Source organism: Vitis vinifera, chromosome 9 (assembly GCF_030704535.1).
Source record: "Vitis vinifera cultivar Pinot Noir 40024 chromosome 9, ASM3070453v1".
Taxonomy (NCBI): Eukaryota; Viridiplantae; Streptophyta; class Magnoliopsida; order Vitales; family Vitaceae; genus Vitis; species Vitis vinifera.
This window is the reverse complement of record NC_081813.1, coordinates 23,758,127-23,769,761: the sequence shown is the minus strand read 5'-3', so window position 1 is coordinate 23,769,761 and position 11,635 is coordinate 23,758,127. Positions and strand designations below refer to the sequence as shown.

Below are 11,635 nucleotides of genomic sequence, written 5' to 3'. Positions count from 1 at the left end.
TAGTTTCTGCAAGAAAATAAAACAATAGCAGGACCTTACTAAATTCAAATAATCCAAGCTTGTTCAATTTTTGGTGAATATTAAAGAACCAATGCTGACAAGACGAATTCATCCATAAACATCGAAAGGTCTTGCTTCTTTGCTAAAACAAGCTTCCTGGATCAGATAAACAAGAAGCAACAAGTGTCACAATAAATACAAGTAACAGATCAAAGAGTTAAGTGAAATGTGTCTCTAAGCAGTGCCTGGATCAAGCCTAGGCTAGGTTATGGTCCCAATTTCCCAGTGGTCAACCTATGCTGTTAAGATTGAGGCCTAAAAACCTCTCCATAGGGCAGCCATTTGAATACTAATTCCAATACTGTGCTGTAATTCCATCTGAAGCCATGTGACAAAGTCACTCCTATTTAAGTAATTTTTATTGCATGTGTCAAATACACCAAAAATTATGCATGTCAATTTTCATTTGAAAGTGGTTTCCAAACCCATCTTTAGCTCATTTTAATGCCAGGAGCTTGCATCAGAGGTTTCCTATATATTATTTTCAAACACCGACCCATGCCATTTTCCTCTCCATACAGCTCCTAAGCTAATCAATTATAGAGAATGGGAAAAGTGGACCAAATTTACATGCATGATTATTATTGTAGCAAATGATTGATGTGTAAAAGTTTCCACATTCGTGCAAATTGAAAAATTAAGAAAGAAATTGAAGAGCCCTGCAGTGCCAAAATCACTACTTAGTAACAAAAGAGCCCTGCTGTGCTTCATGAGATATGGATCACAAAGCCATATCTCGATGAGCTCCAAATTTTACAGAGTTCTCTGCAGTATGCCTGGAAGAGAAGGCAACATTTTAGTCTAATTGTTTCCAATGCTCAAGTAGATATCCAATAATATCCCACAAAACTAAATGCTACTGCTACCAACAGACTCAGTGTGGGTGAAGTAATACATTAGATAAAGGAATGGTTTAATGCATCTTCAAAAAGTACCTTGTTGAAACAATATATGAAAACGGGCCTCTGTGAGGCTAGCAAAGGATGGATTTGGCAGATGGTGAGAAAAAAAAAAAAAAAAAAAGGGAAGGAGGATTGAACGAATGTGGCCATCCATTTGCTATTTCCACCTTTGTCATAGTACAATCTTCCTAAGAGAGTAGCTATGGATTGGCCAGCAGGAAAAAAGAGGATGTAGTAGCCGCTCGAAGCCACCACTTGAAGTGTATGAGTTTAGGAAGGCTTGGTTGATTACTACTGACTGTTGCATCGCTCTGTGAGCTTCTTTCTCTATTTTCAGCTGGTTTAAAACACAAAAATAATTGAAGATATTCAATCAATTCAACAGAACAGTAGGAGCAACAGAAACTAACCTACATTTTCAACAGTTTACTGATATTAAAAAATAATAATAATAATGAAGAAAAGAAAGACCTACATTTTCAGTTCAACAAGAGGTGTCTATGGTAGATGTGAGTCATTAGTGTCTCAATTTATTACATTCTTTCAAGTTTTAATCTACCAAAAGTGATTTTGTGTGGTTAAATGTCAAGATAGTTTAGTTTGGTAGTCAAGATAGAAGAAAAAGTTTATAACATTATATATGTATGAATTCTTTTTAATCATGTAGACCTATTTTAAAATTGTAAGAGTTCATTAGGCCTAGAACAGATCATTTTTATATGGTTGTGAATGGGTCATTATAGAATCACTAATAATGCCTAAAAAACAGACAAGAGGCAAGTCGAGCCATGTCACCTTCAGTCTTATTCTATTATCGGGTCACACATACTGAGTTAGAAACCTAAGCTTTGGCATGTTGTTTGCTCATGTGAATGGGTCACTATATTGCAGGAGGATCTCTACTATCCCCATTTGTTAATACAAGATTTGATGTGGCAAATATTTTTCCTTTCAACAAGTTGAGAGAAAAGGTTCTTCAAACAACAATGAAAAACATTCATTATGAAGATAAAAATAGTCAGTATATTACCATGGCATGTGTGGAGAAGGTAACACGATTATCTGTATTAGGAAATGTTTAAAAGGATCGAAAAAGAAACTCTAATGGAAGAATTATTCAAAAAATCATATACATCATTCAAAGTGTCTTTATCACAAAGAAAATAATTTCAAGGTCGGGTAGTACTCAAAAATATTTTTAAAACGCTCCAACTTAATTAGATGTCCAGATTCCATCATGCACAATAGGTACAATTTTGAAAAATCATATCTCCCTAAAAAAAGGCACATTTTTCAATATTTTATGTGTCTAATATCAATTTCAAGAAGCCTAGAATTGAGGAAAAATGTTGAATCAAATTTAAAAAATCATCTGGTATTTTATTTTTGCAAAAAGCACTTAGATGTCTGGAACTGGGTGAAATCGGAGCCCCCCTAAAGACTTGTTTATATCTTCTATTCCAGAGTGGCTTTCTAGCTCAAACAAAGCTTTAAATTCAAGTTCGAGAAGTGAGGAAAGTCATACAAGTTTTGGAAAATTTTTAAAAACATTCTAATGCTGCTAAAATGAATTTTCAATCTAAAGGGTCAGTGGCTGAGTGAAGGCTGGTAGCAAGCGAAGAATTTTGAAAAAAAAATCTTATGTAAGGGTTTCACCAATTCCTCAATTGATATACACAAATCTAGCCTAGAATCATCCCATTTATTTGGGACCACAAGCTTTGATTTGTGTTTTGTTCAAAACCAAGATTTTCATTGAAAATTGAGAAGGATGCAAACCGATCAAAAAATGATTGCATATTGTTTTAAGAAAATGAGATTTCAATTCTAAGGACTCTAAATGAATTTTAAAATAGATTTTCAAATGGATCTTTTAAGAAAAGTGTTTTATTTCAAAATAAAATAAAATAATCTTAGAACATCAAGACATAAGGAACAAAATACCGAGCAAAACAAAAGAGAATAAAATCACAAAGTAGAGTTTTTGACAATCGAGAAAATTGAAGTGGTGGGAATGGAGGCCAATCTTCACTATTTTCCGATGGCCTCCGAAAAAGTAAATATTACCATAGACTACCAAAACAATAAACTATTCGAACTTAGATCATATAAGCTAACGAGATACCCGCTAGGAATTAATGACTATTTTCGAGAAACACATCAATTAATAATAACAATCGAGAATTAGCACATGATCAATCAAACACACAAACACATCTAGACTGATTAAAATGGACCAAATTAAGTTAGGGCAAACATGAATTTTCAATCATAAAATTAATTTTATTAATAAGAATACCTAAACTGAATAGATGAGTGAAGCTAAATCAGAACGAACTAAAAGCACGAACTTTCAAGTATAGAATCAATTTTATTAATGAATTAAAACTATAAAAGTACCTAAACTAATCAGAATGAACCAAATTAAATTGAAACAAACTAAAAAAAAAAAGAACTTTCAAACATGGGATTAATTTTATTAATGAACTAAAATTATAAAAGTACCTAAACTAATTAAAATGAACAAAATTAAATAAAAGCAAATTAAAAGTATGAACTTTCAAACATGGGATTAATTTTTTTCAATGATCTAAAACTATGAAAGTATTTAAACTAAATAGATGAGTTAAATTTAATCAAAGTAGACTAAAAACATGACTTTTTTTTTCACATAAAATTGATTAAACCAAAAAAATTAGAAACTCACAAACACATCTAAACTAAAAGAAAAATCAGCACTAAACTAAATTGAAATGAAAAATAAGAACTTTATCATGTAGAATTAATTAAAATAATTATAAAAAACATCTAAACTAACGAAATAAATTAAAATTAAACTAAAATATTTTTTTTTTTAAAAAAAAAAAAAAGAACCTGCCTTCAAGAATGCATATTGCTGAATCTGTTGTAGGAAGACCCCTCTTAGATGCATCTCGTTCTTTGCATGTTTCAGAAAATCCTCTCTTAGTGCGTGGCTTATGTGGTGGCCATCTTCCTCTTTCCATAAGATACAATTCCATAAGTACCCGAACCAAGTTCTTTTATGTATTCCAGGTCAGAATTTTTTTTTTTTTTAATAATCTGCAGCACTCTAGTGGCTAGAAGAGAATAAAATGTGGCCTGGTTGTGTAGTTGACAATGACGGGAATTAGAGGATTCATCGTTTTCAAGGACGCATGGATGGATGGGCTGCTGTCCAGATGGTTCCGTCGGTGAGTTCAAACAGCCGCCTCTTTGCTCTCAAATCTCCTTGCACTGATCCCTTTAAACAGTGTCTCTTGCTAGTGATGATCTCTGGAAGTAGCAGCAGCCCCCTGATCTAAATAAAAATCAGCAGCATCAGCAGTCCGCTCCTCCCTTTCTGAAAATCCTTGCATAGATCCAAAACGGCAGCTCCCTCTCATGCTCTCAAAACTCTTTCTTCGGATCATCTCAAACAGCAACTTCTCAAACTCTGAAAACGCGGACTGATCTTTGTCCGAACAGCAGCCTATGATCCCTTCAAAACGCCTACTAATCTCCTCCCAAATGGCAGCCTCAAACGCTCTAAAAAAATCCCTCATCCAATCACTTCAAACAGCAGCCTCTCACGCTTCAAAACGCAGGCTGATCTTTTCCAAACAGCAGCCTCTAATCCCTTCAAAACGCCTCCTGATCTCCTCCCAAACGGCAGCCTCTAATCCCCTCAAAAAAATCCTCCCTTCTTCTCCTCTTTTTGCAGAACGGAAGCCTCTCTCCCCTCCTTCCGTTCTTACTTTCCTTTATTATTATTTTTTTCTTCTTCTCCTGCCGTGCATCTTGAATTCTTTCCTTAGACACCATCTCAATCCTTCCATACTCATGCTGAATTTTTCTTCTTAAACGTAGCCCCCATTTCGAGATTCAACTAAAGCACATGCATGCATGAATTCCTTCAATGAGATATCCTTAAAAAGATTTTCAGAGAAGTGATGCAAAACATGTCTAGACCTCTCTCACTGCAAGTCATAGGGCCAGAAAGTCAAGCATGGCCCAGCCCGTACCTCCCTTTCCTAGCTTCATCTTGGCTTCGCTCGATCATGAAACTATCTCACCTCCGGTTTTTCCACTATTTACTCCTCTCATTCATGCACCATACATCTTATCTGTAATGATAAATTCAGAATTCAATCTGCTGTTTCAGTCTTAACCTCAATGATTGCTGGTTGATCCTCAACTTCATGCTTATTTTCCCTTTGTGCAGCTCTTATTTTTTCTTGGATTTGGTGCACATATTCTGCTGCTATAATATGGAACTTGGGAGCAGGCTTACTTGATGAGGCAACATTAAAACTTGACCTTTTCAAGGCTCGGTGGAGATATTTCTGAGCCTTTTGTAAGTGGACGGTACAGAGATCAGGAATGGAAGACTTCAATATTGGCTTCCCACAGGTTATGGGTCCCGTCTGCGCTGTCTTGATGACATAATCACAGGGCTTGTAAATCTGCTGTTTTGGATCACACAAAATATGCAGATAACAGAACCTTGTCAGCGCCCTCGCCTAATCCTCCTTGAACGTCTGTATAATCAAAAGCCCCCCTTCCTCCTCCCAAGACGTCAATTTCTTTTAAAAATAAAATCAAAAGATCCACCTTTCCTCCGTGAATCCACCCTCTAACCTTCCTTCAATAATCTCCTCTAGAATCTTGGAGATCTCTTCTCTTCCTACCAGCCTTCCAAAATCCTTTTAAATATTCCCTAACCGAATATCTCATTCTTTATTCACTTTAGCATTCTCCCATATTGAGAACGACAAGTTGAGCATCCTTCCAAAAACTCCACCAATTGTGATTCTGAATGCCCATTGTATGGTAGGTATGCCATCTTTTCCAGTGTGTTGATTGGTTTCATATGCAACATATTTTCCATTTTTTACATGGTAGCCTTTCAATGTATCCATCCCAGCATGCATCTAAGGAAATCTTCCAAATATCAATTTCAATGTGATTGTGCACACCTTCCATACTTTTCCTGCAAAATTTCAAAGTATGATGATAACAATGAGTAAAAGTAATAATAATAATAGTAGTTATAAAATAAAAAATGAAAATAAAAATAAAACATTTAAATAAAATTATTAAATTAAAATAGATAAAGTAAGGGAAAATATTACAAAAAATTGACCAAATAATAGGAAAATAAAATAAATGAGGGAATAGACATGATAATGAATAAATAAACAAAAATATAATAATAAAAAAGTCAAGTCATGTGATTTTACAAAAAAAAAAAAAAAAACGAGCCATGCAAGTCATGCAATAAGGTAATCCATGCAAACCATGCAACCATCCAAGAAAGTGAGTCGATGAATGAACTAAATGGGTTGGGGCCTAGTGGTGCCTAAAGTGGGCCTAGGTGGGCCAAAGTGAACCTAAGTGGACTTAGAAAAGTGCCTAAGTGAGCCAATAGTGTCTAAGTGAGCCTAGGGTATTTAGCACAGTGCCTAAGTAACCTAAAGTACATAAGTGACCTAGAGTGATCTAAAAAGTGCCTAAGGTAATAATTAAAAAAGGTATCTAAGTGAATCTAGGTGAAGTGTAATGTGCCTAAGTGACCTAAAGTAAGTGTGTGTAGGCTAGAAGGTGCCTAGGTGGGTCTAAGCGGGTCAAGGTGAATCTAAGTGGCCCTAAGGTGGTGCTTAATGAGCCAATTGTATCTAAAAATTATCCTAAAAATGAATGAAAAGCCTAAGTCTAAATTAGGGCTGCCAAGTGTCACAATAAGGGGTCAGATAATCCCTCAACCAAAGTCCTTAAGGTGGCTTAGAAAAGTAAGTAGTATGAGTAGCTATGGGCCACCAAGGAACTATTGTAAAGTATCGAACAAGTATCTAATAGGACATGTGCTAAGAGGACAAAATTGAGGGTCTACAGTCTATTAAATTGAGCAGGTATTCTGTATGCTTGCTTGTTGGGTAGAAGATCCATATGGGGATTCTTTCAAGATTCACCTTGCTAGGCTCCTAGATTCTATATGGATTGCAGAAGATGGAATTAAGATGTAGGTTAGATCCAATATATATATAGAGAGTTTGTTTCGTATTTGAGATTGAACTTCATTCAAAGTCCTAACTTTGATAATTTTCATTGAGATATGTAGACCGTTGGTAGTTAGCAGTGGGACACCAGTCTTGCCATTCAAGCGCTGATAGCTTGTAATCTCAAAGATGAAATTGGAGCCATGCTCATGAAAGGACATGGCTTCATAAAGAAATCTTAGGTGTTGTCTTGAATTTCTCATATCATCTTTTCTTATCAATCATCATTATTTCTTGATGCCATTTGAAATCTAATTAAGCTTGTTAGTTAGGGACAATCCTTTTGATGATTTTAGAAGCATGTACAGACACATTTCTAAGGAATCTTGGACATTCTCAGATCGGGATCATGGTTGGCAAGTTTCTGATTGCACTATAGAAAGTTTGAAGGTAACTAAATTCTGTTCAAACACTTCATATACTTGTTGCATGGTTTTCCATTAATTGAATTCTCATCTATGTTACAGTGTTGTCTCCTTCTCTCAGTAATGCTGCTGGAAATTGTTGGGGAAAAAATTGAACTTGAATGGTTATATGATTCTACCAATCTCTTGCTTTCCCAACAGGTGAGGATGATCTTTCTCGTATTATATCTACAGTCTCAATTACTAAACAAATCATGGCTTTTGTTATTTTAGAATTGTAGGAAGCTTTCTTATATTTCCTCCTTTGGATTTACCTTTCTCAGAATTATTTCTCCGGTATCAATAAACCCCATTTTCTATATACCTTTGTAGAGTAAAAATGGTGGTTTATTAGCCTGGGAGTCTAAAGGAGCTTCCAAATGGTTGAAGGTAATTACCTCAACATATTGAAGTAACTTTAAACTTTGTTGATGGAATCTCTCTCTCTGTCTATGTATATCTATCTATCTAAATCAATAGAATCCTTGAATGCTTTCAGTCACTAAATCCTACTGAAATGTTTAAAGATGTGGTCTTTGCACATGAGCAAGATTCTATTCAGGCATGTTGATTTCTTTTGTGACTCTTCATGCTTTAAATTCCTTCAAGATTAACAGAAGAATGGTCCAAGCATGTTGAGTACACTGCATCAGCAATCCACGCTTTAGTTTTGTTTAAGAAGTTATACCCGGGACATGGGAAGCAAGAGATAGAAATTTTCATAAAAAATGTTGTACAGTACATTGAAGAAATACAATGCCTGATGGCTCATGGTATATATGTTTCTAAACTCAACTATTAGATTTGCTTAAGAATTTGCACAATTTTTTTTTTTTTTTTTGTATGAGTTATTGAATATTCGACTTACGTGAGGAAACATTTACACAAGTATGGCAATTAGGGACTCTACTTCACCTATGGACATGGTTTTACTTCACCTCTGGCACATGGTTTGCACTGAGAGGGTTAGCAGTTGTCGGCAAGGCGTACCAAAATTGTCTTGCTATTCGCAAAACAACTGATTTTCTAGTCAAGTTACAACTAGATGATGGTGGTTGGGGATAAAGCTACTTTTCATGCTTAGACAAGGTAAGTTGTGATATCTTTTATGCATGCCACAATCCTTTGAAGAATCTGATGTGTGACATCCCACATCGGATAGGGGGGAAAGTTCCCGGTGCTATATAAGTATAGACTTCTCTTAACCTTGTAAACGTGTTTTAAAGCCGTGAAGGGCCTTTTGGGTCCAAAACGGATAATATCTACACAGTTGAGAGGAATAAATTTCCTCTTCCTCGAATTGACGATTTGTTTGATCAGCTTCAGGGTGCTTGTGTATTCTCTAAGATTGATCTTCATTCTGGATATCATTAGTTGAGGGTTAGAGGTGAGGATGTACCCAAAACTGCTTTTCGAACTACATATGGGCATTATGAGTTTTTGGTTATGCCTTTTGGTTTGACTAATTCACCTGCTGCTTTTATGGATTTAATGAATAGGGTATTCAAACCCTATCTAGATTAGTTTGTGGTGGTTTTTATAGATGATATTTTGGTGTACTCAAAGAGTGGAGAAGAGCATGAGCGCCATTTGAGTATTGTATTGTAGACTCTAAGAGATAAGCAGTTGTATGCTAAATTGAAAAAAATGTGAGTTTTGGTTAGATAAAGTATCTTTTATCGGGCATGTGGTAATTAAGGATGGCATCTCAGTTGAGCCTAGAAAGATAGACACTACAGCAAATTGGAGAAGGCCTAATACTATGACTGAAATCCGAAGTTTCTTGGGAATAGCTGGTTACTATAGACAGTTTATTGAGGGTTTCTCTAAGATCGCCCTACCTTTGACTAAGTTGACATAGAAAGGGGTCAAGTTTTAGTGGTCTGATAATTGTGAACATAGCTTTCAGGAGTTAAAGAATAGATTAGTGACGACTCCTATTTTAACTATCCCTTCAAGTTCAAGAGGATTTGTAGTGTATAGTGATGCCTCTCATCAGGGTTTGGGTTGTGTCCTTATGTAACATGGAAAAGTTGTGGCTTATGCTTCTAGACAATTGAAGTCTTATGAGCGAAATTACCCCACTCATGATCTGGAGTTAGCTGTAGTGATTTTTGCACTTAAGATTTGGAGACATTTTCTTTTTGGTGAAACTTGTGAAATATTCACTGATCATAAGAGCTTGAAGTATTTGTTTTCCCAAAAGGAATTGAACATGAGACAAAGAAGATGGATAGAACTACTCAAGAACTATGATTGTATTATTCAATATCATCCAGGGAAGGTGAATGTTGTAGCTAATGCCTTAAGCAGGAAATCAATTGGTTCCCTAGTAGCTATTAAAGGTTGTCAAAGGCGATTAGTAAAGGATTTGAGGAGTTTACATGTCCATATTAGATTTCTGGAATCAAGAGCACTTGTGGCGAATTTTAGAGTGCAACCAAGCTTGGTTGGGAGAATTAAGGCCCTACAAAAGAACGATTTGAAATTAGTGCAACTTATGAAGAAGGTTAAAAAGGGCAGTAAGCCTATTTTTGTTTTATCAAATGATGGGATTTTGAGGTTTAGGACTAGACTTTGTGTCCCAAATGATGGAGACTTAAAGAGGGAGCTTTTGGAGGAAGCTGATTGTTCTAGGCTTGCGATCCACCCAAGAGGAACAAAGATGTACAAAGATTTGAGACAAAATTATTGGTGGTTAGGTATGAAGTGAGATATTACACAATTTGTGGCTTAGTGTTTAGTGTGTCAACAAGTGAAAGCTGAGCATCAATGACCAGCAGGGTCTTTGCAACCACTTTCTATTCCTGAGTGGAAGTGGGAACATATTACTATGGATTTTGTGGTAGGGTTACCAAGGACCTTAGGGGACAATAATACTATTTGGGTGATTGTTGATCGATTCACCAAGTCTGCTCACTTCTTGCCTATGAAAATCAACTTCTCTATGGACCGTCTAGCTTCTTTATATGTCAGGGAGATTGTGAGAATACATGGTGTATTTGTTTCTATAGTATCTGATAGAGATCCTTATTTTACTTCTAGATTTTGTCATAGTCTATAGAAAGCTTTGGGTACTAAGTTGAGTTTTAGTACTGCTTTCCATCCTCAGACTGATGGTCAATTAGAAAGGGTAATTCAAGTTTTGGAAGATTTGTTGAGAGCTTGTACTTTAGACTTAAAAGGTAATTGGGATGATTACTTACCTTTAGTAGAGTTTGCCTATAATAATAGCTTTCAAGTTAGCATTGGGATGACACTTTTTAAGGGGCTATATGGTAGGAAATGTCGATCTCTTGTTTGTTGGGATGATGTTGGAGAAAGGAAACTTTTGGGGCCTAAACTTGTGCAGTTAACAGTTGAAAATTTTGCCTTAATTAAAAAAATATTAAAGACAACTCAAAGTAAACAAAAAAGTTATACTGACAATCGCAGGCGAAATTTAGAGTTTAAGGTAGGTGATAATGTTTTCTTAAAAGTATTGCCTATGAAATCTATGATGAGATTTGGGAGAAAGGGAAAGCTCAGCCCTCGATTTATGGGTCCATTTGAAATATTAGAAAGAGTAGGCACTTTAGCATATAAAGTGGCCTTGCCCCCAAGTCTGTCTAAGATTCATAATGTATTCACTACAATAAAATTGATTATTAGTGACAATAAATTTTGTTGCAGAAGATAATAATATTGTCAAATTTTGCGATGAAAATTCTTTCGTTTCATGGATGTCGCCAATTCCTCATCGCGAAAAGTTTTAACAACAAATTAAATATTTCGTCTCGAAAATTATACAAAGACAAAAAAAATTTTGTGTCTAATAATTTTTTATGATGAAAAACTTTGTTGCTAAATATTTAAACTTTTGTTGCTAAATATACTCAGTGAAAATTAAGTTGTCGCCAATTGGTAAAAAAAAACAACAAAATTGATATTTTTGTTAGTAAATAGATTTTGTTACAAAACCTTATTTTGTTACCAATGGTTAAGGTTATATATATAATTTTAAATTAAATCATATCTTATTCAATTAATATTACATTGCTTAAGTTTTATAAAATTATAACACCCGATTTAATAATTAAATTATGTGATAAGATAGGTCAAATTAATATATAATTGATAATATTGCCACCAATACAAAAGAATATTTGTTATATCCACATATACAAATAAAGGTACCAAACATTACAATCCATATTTGAAAAATATGATAAGT

General features: G+C 34.9%; 1 pseudogene; it reads left to right on the top strand.

Moving 5' to 3' along the window:
* The first annotated feature begins 1,834 nt into the window (after positions 1-1,834).
* Positions 1,835-8,487, top strand: LOC132254305 (beta-amyrin synthase-like; annotated as a pseudogene).
* The last annotated feature ends 3,148 nt before the right edge of the window (positions 8,488-11,635 follow it).